Below are 12,014 nucleotides of genomic sequence, written 5' to 3' on the forward strand. Positions count from 1 at the left end.
ATGATCCCAGTAATTATAAGTAAGAATGCAGAATTCTTTAAAACTTCACAGTTTTTAGCTCGACTTTTCGAAGAAAAGGTAGAGCTATTGCACTCGCGTCGGCGTCGGCGTCGCCGTTGGTTAAAGTTTTTTATAAAGTCGAATATCTATGTTACTATCAGAGCTATTGACTTGAAACTTAAAATAGTTATAAACTATCAAAGTCTACATCAGGTGAAACAATCCCCATAACTCTGATTTGAATTTTGACAGAGTTATGCCCCTTTTTAACTTAGAATTTTTGGTTAAAGTTTTTGATAAAGTCAAATATCTCTGTTACTATCAAAGCTTTTGACATGAAACTTAATATAGTTATTTACTATCAAAGTCTGCACCAGCAGAAACAATCCCCATTTACTTTGATTTGAGTTTTGACAGAGTTATGCCCCTTTTTACCATAGAATTTTAGTTTCAAAGTTTTTGATAAAGTCAAATATCTCTGTTACTATCAAAGCTATTGACTTGAAACTTAAAATAGTTATTTACTAGCAAAATCTACATCAGGAGAAACAATCTCCAAAACTCTGATTGGAATTTTGACAGAGTTATGCCCCTTTTTAACTTAGATGTTTTGGTTAAAGTTTTATTAAGTTTTTACTGGCAAAGCTCTAATTCAGAGTCAAGTACTGAGAAAAGTCGAGCGCGATGTCTTACGGACAGCTCTTGTTATTGTTATGATCCGTTAGGCAATGTACAGGTTCCATAACTCTATTTTGCACTTTTTCAAGATTTTTCTACTACTCTTTTTTGACTCGGCAATTTTGGTTAAGATTTGGTTAAGTGAACAGCTATCTTAATAAACGGTAATGATAATCGATCGAATTTTCACAGTTCATTGTAAAAATCAGACGTGCAATATACTGGCTCAATATTTTTGTTTTGTTATGTACGCAGGTATTTTATTTAGAATTATTCAGTAATTTAGTGGATGAACAATAATTTCATTACGGTGTATTTTGTTTTGTTCAATTTGATTCAGCTTTCCGAAAGAAAATATTAAGCGCGATGTACTTAATTTTTTATATATTATCTAAAAGTTCCAACTCTTTAGGGCTATTATAGGATGATTTGATAAACATATCTCCATGTCTTAATTATTTTTTTCCAAATTGAGAAGGAAAGAAACTGAAAATAATAAACAGTTGTTTTAGTGTGTAAACTGAGATATTCATTACTTCGCGGCCGAGTGGTGAAGGTCGCTAACATCTAATCACTTGCCTCTCAGCACCGTGGATTCGAAATCTCGCTTGTGGTTTAGAATTCTTTTATGTGAAAGTCATCTAGCTGGCTTGCAGATGGTCGGGGGTTCTACCCAAGTGTCCGCCCGAGTCTAAAATAACACTTGTAGAGTTGGGGAGCACCAGAGATATTCCTCTAACATGAAAAACTGGAAAGTCGCCATATGACATGTAATTGTATCCGTATGACGTTCGATCTAACAAAAAATTATGTAGTTTGTAGATAGAGACGGTATGTACCGCGTATGTCACGCAATGAGTATGTGTTGTAACAAACAGATATATAGTTAGTAGGAAATAAGTTTGATCTGAAGTTAAGTAAAATGTATTAACAGGCATATTTCTTTACAATTTTTGATATTTCATTGACAGTATCGTCCGTTTTTAAAGTTTTGATATTGTTATGATAATGTTGAGGCATGCTACTTTAAAAATTCTTTTATAAATGAGAGCATCGTTTTCAAAATATTTGGTCAAGTTAGAATTAAAGTACATAGTGGAACTTACATTTCAATGTTTTGTGTTTCTAAACATTTCTCTATATGCTTATTTACTCGATTGACATTTGTGAAAGTGAATTATTAAGCTACTTTTGGATAACGGGGGCAGAAAACAATTATTTTATCAACATGAAAGCTTTTATGTAATGTATATTTGTCATCGAACAATATAAAAGGTAGATAAAGCCAAATTTTAAGACATGAAAAAGCGTCTCAATATTTTATTCCTTTTGAAGTACATGTATTTGTTTTCATGCTGCACACGAGTATTTTTAAAAAAATATATGTATTAGTAAACTAGTATAAATCAAAAGTCACTCTTTCTAAAATGCAACTGGCAAGTTTTAAATAATATTAATTTTAGATTAACTTCAGGTCTACCTCCCCGCCGCGTCCACGTACCTCCACCTACAGCTATATAAAATAATCGGTTCTATAATAAAATCTTTTTGTCTCCTTATACGTCATATTAAATAAGGGTAAACAAAAAAATAAAACAAAAAATACATAAATTATAAAGTCGCTTAAATGTTTTACGTTTTATTTGAGATAAAATCCAACTTTCTTGTCAGTTCCGTCTGAAGTTGATAGAACCTACTCCAATGTTTGTCTGCAGTCACTATCGAGAGTTCACAAAACTTTTTATTCAGTTTCAAATTCTGTTCCTTAGTGTAGCTTTTTAAAGTCGTTTTGGCCCTATTTTTACACTGCATTTAACACTTTGCCATAACTATTAACCTACACCTAATTTTCACGCTAAGACTTACTTACTCTTGGGGCTGAAATGACTTTTAAAAGCAATTCGGATAAAAGTGTTTAGACTGGTATATGTTGTGTCAAAAGAACGCTGATAGAATATTTAGAAGAAGTATAGGTAAAATGGCTAGACTGGTAGTATTATCAGGAGCAGGCTAAAACAGCTTAAGACAGAAATGACTGAATAGGCTCGCACTGTTTTGAAATGTGTTAAAAGGCAATAACTTCTGTATCCTATGGGTACTTCATCGTTATCCATTGTAACTAATGTGACATATAAGGAGAAAGTGTCTTTGAAGAGTTTGATAAAAAAAAGCTAGATATGAAATTATTGTAGACGCATTTTCATTTGGTAAACTGCAATTAACTGAGTTTTAAAAAAGTAGCAAAATGTCAAAGTAAAAAAAACAACACTTGAATACTAATCTGCTTGAAGAAAAGAAACCGTTCTTTTATATTATAGAAAAAAGTAAAGAACTACTACCAATTAGCAGTCCCGATATATCTCTTCCTTTAAAAGCAAATTTTATGAATATTTATTAAACTCTATATTTTTCAAATAATTATATCAACGTGGAAAACGATGATATGAAACTGGAGAAAGTGACAGTACTACATTTTGACATTTCTCTAACGTGCTTTGGAGTGATTGTGTACCTAGTAATGTCTTGATCTGTAGTCACTAACCTTGAGAAGACAAAAAAAAACACTTGAATAATGTAGAAAAGTCATTGACTGTAATTTTATCATCTCTAAAATTAATGTAATATTTTTTTAAGAATTTATTGAATAATTAACAAAATTACTATTATACATTATATATAAAAAAACTGGATCAGGAAGTAATCATTCAGCCATGTCTGTCTTACTGATGTATAAATTATAAATACTATAAATATATAAATTTTGGAATAACGTCACACCAACACAACTATATGTCATATGGTGACTTTCCCGTTTTTCATGGTGGAAGAATACCTGTGGTGTCATTCCGGATATTATTTCAGGCCCGGGAAGGCATCTGGGTAGAACCACCGACCATCCGTAAATCAGCTACATTTCATCCTCACATAAAAGAATTCAGCACCCCAAGCGAGGTTTAGAACCCGTAGCGGTGGTGGAAGGGGGTGGGGAAGCAGCTGAATCAAAGTTTGTTTTTTTACTTTCTAGCGCCACTTTTCGAAGACGTCGGTTACTATCAAAGCTTTTGACTTGAAACTTAAAATAGTTATTTACTATCAAAATCTACACTAGGTAAAACAAGCCCAATAACTCTTATATGAATGTTGACAGAGCTATGCCCCTTTTTAACTTAGAATTTTTTATTAAAGTTTTTGATAATGTCAAGTATTTTTTGAAACTTAAAATAGTTATTTACAATCAAAGTCTACCCCAGGAAAATTAATCCCCATAGCTCTGATTGAATTTTGACAGAGTGATGCCCCATTTAAACTCTGAATTTGTTTGATTAAAGTTTTTAATAATGTCAAATATTTCTTTTACTATCAAAGATTTTGACTTGAAACTTAATATAGTTATTTACTAGCAAAATCTACACCAGGAGAAACAATCCCTATACCTCTGATATGAATTTTGATAGATTTATGCCCTTTTTAACTTAAGGGTGTTTAGGTTAAAGTTTTTGATTAAGTCAAATATCTCTGCTACTATCAAAGCTTTTGACTTGAAACTTAAATAGTTATTAACTATCAAAGTCTACACCAGGAACAACAATCCCCATAACTCTGATATTAATTTTGACATAGTTATGCCCCTTTTTGACTTAGGGTCTTTTAGTTAATGTTTTTGATTAAGTCAAGCATCTCTGTTACTATTAAAGCTTTTGACTTGAAACTTAAAATAGTTATTTACTATCAAAGTGTCTACACAAGGAACAACAATCCTCATGACTCTGATATGAATTTTGACAGAGTTATGCCCCTTTTTAACTTAGAATTTTTTGATAACATCAAATATCTCTGTTTCTATCCAGGCTTTTGACTTGAAACTTAAAATAGTTATTTACTATCAAAGTGTCTACACCAGTAGAAATATTCCCCATGACTGATTTGAATTTTGACAGAGTTATGCCCCTTTTTACCTAGAATTGTTTGGTTTTAAGTTTTATATAGCTTTTACTGACAAAACTCTAATTCAGAGTCAAGCACTGAGAAAAGTCGAGCGTGCTGTCTTACGAACAGCTCTTGTTATTATAGGTATGTAAATGTCCCTGCTCACTGATTGTTTCTTAATGGCAGTCTTAACGTTGAATAATCAAATTGTTTTCCAATTGTATCTCTAGAAGTTTTAAGGTTTCGAGTGTAGGGATATAATCAAATGCATATTCATGCTTCTTGAAGTTAGTGAACTTTTGTACATGTCGTATTGAATATTTAAAGTAAATTCACTTTTTAAATATTTTAGAGTTTCAACATTTAAATTTAACCTTACTGCTTATCACTATTATTTATTATTGCTTGAATTACATTTACTTTAAAAATGAATAAAAGGTAAAACAATTGCGTTGATAATTGTTCTTAATAAGATAATACAACCTATTCTCTATTTTCCCTTTTCCTCTAAATACAGGAAATATTACCGTTACCGACATATAATTTGTCATCAAAACTTACTTTCCTTCAACTCCAGCTGAAGTCAATGTTATTTGATACTTGATACACTTTGCAAAAATGCAGAAAGGTTACTTTTACCGTCTCGTTCTGTTTCAACAAAAATTTATCCATACCGATTTAATCCTAGAGGTAAAAAGTTACCTGCCTTTGATTTTGTGACATTTGAAAAGTCAAGGTGAGTGCCGAATTGATCCTAATCATCCGAAATTACTTCCCTTGACACCCTTTGCATAATGCATGGCAGGTTACCCATAACGACTTAATCCTAAAAGTCAAAAAGTTACTTCCCTTTAATTCCTTGACTCCATTTTTAAAATGTAGGTGAAATTACAGATACCGACATAATAGTCAAAAAGGTTATTTCCCTTTGATACCTTGACGCCATTTGCAACACGTCATTCTTTCCGACTTAATCAGAGTCTAAGAAAGTTACACCTCTTTGATTCCCTGGTGCCATTTGTAAGACGCAAAGGAGGTCATACTTACCGACTCCTTGACCTCAAAAGTTACTCCCCTTTGATTTCCTGATACCATTTGCAAAATGCAGGGATGTCACACTTACCTACTTAATCAAAGACATCAAAAGTTATTTCCCTTTGATTCCTGACGCCATTTGAAATATGCAGGGGAGGTCATTCTTACAGACTTAATCCTAGACCTCAAAAGTTACTCCCCTTCGATATGTTGACGCCATTTGATAAATGCAGGGGAGGTCATCGACTTTATCCTAGACCTACAAAGTTACTCCCCTTTGATTCCTTGACATTAGCAAAATGCAGAGGTCACTCTTACCGGCAATCCTTAACATCAAAAGTTACTCCCTATGATTTCTTGACGCCATTTGAAAAATCCAGGGGAGGTCACTTTTACCGACAATCCTAGACTTCAAAAGTTATGCCCCTTTGATTCCTTGACGCCATCTACAAAATGCAGGGGAGGTCACTTTTACCGACAAAGACTTCAAAACTTATTTCCCTTTGATTCCTTGACGCCATTTGCAAACTGCAGGGGAGGTCACTCTTACCGACTATGAAAAACCAAAAGTTATTTCGCTTTGATTCCTTGACGCCATTTGCAAAATAAAGGTCACTCTTACCGACTTAATGAAAGACCAGAAGTTTCTCCCCTTTGATTTTTTTGATGCCATTTGCAAAATGTTGGGGAGGTCACTCTTACCGACTTAATGAAAGACTTCAAAAATTACTCCCCTTTAATTCCTTGACGCCATTTGCAAAATGCAGGGGAGGTCACTCTAACCGATTGAATGAAAACTTCAAAAGTTATTCCCCTTTGATTTCTTGACGCCATTTGCAAAATGCAGGGGAGGTCACTTACTGACTGAATAGTCAACATCTTAAGTTACTCCCCTTTGATTCCTTGACGCCATTTGCAAAATTCAGGGGAGGTCACTCTTATCGACTTAATCGTCAACGTCAAAAGTTTCACCCCTTTGATTTCTTGATGCCATTTGCAAAATGCAGGGGAGGTCACTCTTACCTACTTAATGAAATACTTCAAAAGGTATTCCCCTTTGATTTCTTGACGCCATTTGCAAAATAAAGGGGAGGTCAGCCTGACCGACTAAATGAAAGACTTCAAAAGTTACTCCCCTTTGATTCCTTGACGCCATTTGCAAAATGCAGGGAGGGCATTCTTACCGACTTAATTAAAGGCTTCAAAAGTTACTCCCCTTAGATTCCTTGATGCCATTTGGTTAGAGAACACCAATTGTAACATTATGGCGTGTACGGCCTTCTATACATCGAAACATGTATATCTAATTACAAGTTTTTAAAGAACTATCTTAGTTCTACCAAAATATCGGACGAAAAACATATGAATAGTGATACTTTAAGTAATTTTCGTGTGAATGAGATGACCCCCTGTTTACATCATTGACGTGGCGGGAGAAATTTCATTTGATACAACTTTTTTTCAATACACATAAAATGTAGCAAATTTTGTCGAAATGTATAATAAAATACTGTAAATGCAGTGAAAAAATATCAATTTTGAAAAAACAAGTGAATGAAGTATTGCCATGCAATACAAAGTCCCCTACTGGAAGGCACCTAATTTTCTCTACTGCAGTATAACATAATGAACTGATATCTGTCAATGATGCATAAACAATATTGTACTATATATACAATATGTTATAACAAAACACTTGGATTAAAATCTATATATATAAAAACCTATAGTTGTTTTCATATTGAATTTTTTTGGCTGATTATAAAAATGTTATCATGTAAGTTATTTAATTTATAGTAACAACAAAGGGAAATTAATCTTTTAAAAAAAAAAAAAAAAAAAAAAATCTTTATAATATAAGTCCACAAGAAACTCTTTACCAGGTAGAGATAGGTCAAAATACACCTAAAAATTGGATGTAACATGCATGCTGTACCACAGAAAAGTGGTCTCGATTTTTCTCTACCACCAGTAATAAAAAAGTTACAATAAAATCTATTTATAGTAACAACAAAGGGACGTAATTCTAAAAACAAGGGTGTCTCATGGTGGTGAACATTTGGTCCAAGTTACATCAAAATCCCTCCATGCATGAAGAAGAAATGTTCCGTACAAAGTCATTCTTGAATTTGACCTTTGACCTCTAAATATGACCTTGACCTTAGACCTAGGGACCTGGTTCTTGCGCATGACATGTTGTCTCATCCAGGGGAATATTTGTGCCAACTGATACCTAATCCTGCTTTGCATGACAAAGTTATAGACCGGACAGGAAAAAAATCCTCTTGACCTTTGATCTCAAAGTGTGACCTTGACCTTTAAGCTAAGGTACTGGGTGTTGCGCATGACACGTCGTCTCATCATGGGAAACATTTATGCCAAGTAATATTGTAATCCCTTGATGGATGACAGAGTTCTGGATCTGACAGGGAAAAAACCTTATTGACCTTTGACCCCCAATTGTGACCTTGACCTTTGAGCTAGGGGTCTGGGATTTGTGCACGACACGTCGTCTCATCATGGGGAACACTTGTGCTAAGTGATATTAAAATTCCTTAATGAATGTCAGAGTTATGGACCGGACACGAAACAGACCCTGTTCATGCTATGTTAACCTTTGACTGCTAAGTGTGACCTTGACCTTTGAGCTAGGGGTTTGAAAGTTGTGCATGACACATCGTCTTATTATGAGGTACATTTGTGCCAAGTAATATTAAAATCCCTTCATAGATGGGAGAGTTATGGACCGGACAGGAAAAAAGCCTTGTTGACCTTTGACCTCAAATTGTGACCTTGACCTTTAAGCTAGGTGTCTAGGTTTTGCGCATGACACGTCGTCTTCTCATGGGGAACATTTGTGCCAAGTAATATTAAAATCTCTTCATGGATGGGAGAGTTATGGACCGGACAGGAAAAAAGCCCTGTTGACCTTTGACCTCCAACTGTGACCTTGACCTTTGAGCTAGGGGTCCGGGTTTTGCGCATGACACGTCGTCTCATCATGGGGAACATTTATGCCAAGTAATATTAAAATCCCTTCATGGATGGGAGAGTTATGGACCGGACAGGAAAAAAGCCCTGTTGACCTTTGACCTCCAATTGTGACCTTGACCTTTGAGCTAGGGGTCCGGGTTTTGCGCATGACACGTCGTCTCATCATGGGGAACATTTGTGCCAAGTAATATTAAAATCCCTTCATGGATGACAGAGTTATGGACCGGAGACGAAATTGCGTACGGACGGACGGACGGACAGACGGACGGACGGACAGACGGACGGACGGAATGACGGAAAAGCGCATTCCTATAGTCCCCAGTAGTTTTCAACCAGTAGGGGACTAATAATCACTTCCTGGGTTTGTTTACATGACTGACCAATCAGAACGCACAGACGTTACCTTATTCCCAGGTATACACTTACCTCATTCCCAGTAAGTTCCCAGTACTTTTTTGAATTGGTGGTCTCTGACCATTTGCGAACTGCAGGGGAGGTCACTCTTACCGACTCGATGAAAAACTTCAGAAGTTATTCCCCTTTGATTCCTTGACGCCATTTGCAAAATATACGGGAGGTCACTCTTACCTACTTAATGAAAGACTTCAAAAATTATTCCCCTTTGATTCTCTGACTCCATTTGCAAAACGCAAGAGATGTCACTCTTACCGTCTTTATCCTCAAAAATTACTTCCCTTTATTCCTTGGAAAGTGCAGTAATCCTAGAAATTTAAAACTACTTCCCCTTGACTCTTTGGCGTCATTTGCGAAGTGAAGGGAATGTAACTCATACCAGGTTAACCCTAGTTATCAGAAATTACTTCCCTTTTATTCTCTGACGCCATTTGTAGTATGTTTTAAAGTTAGTCATCAAAGGTTACTATGGTGTATGGTGGCATATTTCTGCATACGATAACCAGATAAGTTTCGCGAAAATGTATCAAGTTTTCAAGAAAAACATAAAAGATTTCACGAAAACATATAAGCTTTCCGCGAAAATATAAAAGCTTTTCTCGAAAGGAACTGCAAATATTAAGTGGATTAATTTGTGTTAATGCCCACTTCTGCATAAGAAAACCAGATAAGTTTCGCGAAAATGGACCAAGTTTTCATGAAAAACGGTAAAATTTTCGGGAAAATAAAATATTATTTTCGCGAAAACACTTTATTTTCACGAAAACTTTACCATTTTTCATGAAAGTTTAGTCCATTTTCGCGAAACTTATCTGGTTTTCCTGTGCAATAGTGGGCACTAACGCAATCTTTTTCCATTTCATATTTGCTGTTCTTTTCGTGAAACACTTTTATATTTTCGCGAAAATTTTTCTGTTTTACGTGAAAACGTGATACATTTTTGCGAAACTTATCTGGTTATCGTATGCAGAAATATGCCACCATACGTTACTGCTTCAAACTGCCACAGCATAAAAGATATGTATACTATGTACGATACTCCTCCCAGTTGTGTCCCAAACGATAAACAGTAATGCTCGCCGAATGAGAGATTATCTATTTTTAGATATCTGTTTTCGTGAAAATTATCTGGTTTCGTGAAAAATTATCTGGTTTCATGAAAAATTATCTGCTTTCGCGAAACTTTTCATGAAAAATTTCTTTAAGTGGTGTCAGTTCAAAGCACTAACTAGCATAATTTCGTGTTAAGATATTTAAGTGGCCTTTGTGATAATTTACTGTTTTCATGAAATCCTCCAACATTAACGTGAAAACCTAAATCATTTTCGTGAAAGTTTTCATGAAACCTGATAATTAAGTGGTGGCAGTTTTATGCCACCAGATAATTGTCCTTTGCATTTTCAACCTAATTCGTAGACGTAATTCTTCTGTATTTTCATGTCCAATTCTTGGTAAACAGATGCTAATAGTTAACGCCTATAGCATTGTATAGCATTAAATGTTATTTCTTATTCGATACTTAATTTATATGCAAGTTTGCCTAAGTTTGCGTGTGCGTGAAAATCACTGAAAACTACAGAAATGTCTGATTACTCTGTTAAAGTGTATCAAGACTGTCAAGTGTGGTAGGATTATTTTCGTGTGTTGATTTTTCTTGAGCACACTCGATAGATTGCGATCACCCTGTGTTCCGTTCGTATTTTCAGATGACACTTTTTTTTTGACGCTTCGTTCCTGGTGTTTATTTCATAAATATGGGATACCTTTTTTAAAAATGTAAGACTTCTGGAATCTTATTGATAAAATTTCAGACTCCTGTGAATTATTCCCCTTAATATGAAAGTACTCAAAAAAAAACAATTTCTTTTGATTTTGATATAATTTCTAGCTGCATAAGTGAGATGGATATTGGGGGTTTAACAAATTTGAACCAAAAAAAATGTTTGAATGGTGTGTAGCTCCAGAATTTAACTATTTCAAATCTTTCCTGGTTGCGCAACCAAGATAGGAAAAGGGAGGTAATAAAAATTTAACAAACTTGCATTTCTAATGAATTTCGGCAAAATGTATGTTGTAAATGTCAATCTTTAACAGCTATATTACAATCGTTCTTATATTTATATTACCCCTTACCTAAAGTAAGTTTATTGAATTTATACCTATTCTAGAATAACTCGATCTTAGTTAGGCAATCTGGATATGAAAAAAAAGGTTTAACCCTTACCCTGTTAAATTTCTATAATGAACTCGTCCATCTTTCAATTTGGACAGTACCATTAACTGTTAAAAGGGGTGCTTACCAAACAAATACTGACTGAATGGCGAACAGTGCAGATCATGATCAGAATGCACAGATGTGCAGGCTGATCATGATCTACACAGGTCGCAAAGGCATAAATAATCGCGTTTAGCATGATAAGGGTTAAAAATACATCCAGTGAAAATTTAACATGTATTAAGCACTTAGTAAACAAAGTTAAGTGTAAACAAAGTTAAGTGTAAATGCTTCTTTGTTTGACTTTCAAACAAATCCATTACTTGATCAAAATTTGACTAACCAACTTTAAAATCCACCACTAAGTATTACTTTGAAAGTATACTTACGTTACCGTAAAGCTCGATTTGAGCTCGCTTTGAGCTCGCTTTGGGCTAGCTATGGACTACAGACGGAAAAGCTTTTGGTTTTCCCTTATTATTATTGACATCATTTTAGCTCGACTATACAAAGTATATGGAGAGCTATCCTACACACCCTTGTGTCGGCGTCGGCGTCTTTCCGCGTCCCCAACTTGGTTAGTTTTTTTTACACTCTTTTTTCTCCTTATCTCTGTAATAACTTGATGGATATGTTTCGAACTTCAAATAGTTATTCCTCATCACCACCCACAGGGCCATAACTCTCACACCAATATTTCATGAATTATCCCCCTTTTCACTTAGAATTTCAGGTTAAAGTTTTGGTGCAC

The 12,014-nt window shown here is 34.7% G+C and overlaps 1 protein-coding gene across 1 annotated transcript in view; it reads right to left on the reverse strand.

Moving 5' to 3' along the window:
• The window catches only part of LOC123557671 (uncharacterized), an 80,962-nt gene that overhangs the window by 26,687 nt on the left and 42,261 nt on the right, over positions 1–12,014 (reverse strand). The gene's annotated exons all lie outside the window — the stretch shown is intronic.

Source organism: Mercenaria mercenaria, chromosome 5 (assembly GCF_021730395.1).
Source record: "Mercenaria mercenaria strain notata chromosome 5, MADL_Memer_1, whole genome shotgun sequence".
In the NCBI taxonomy this organism is placed as follows: domain Eukaryota; kingdom Metazoa; phylum Mollusca; class Bivalvia; order Venerida; family Veneridae; genus Mercenaria; species Mercenaria mercenaria.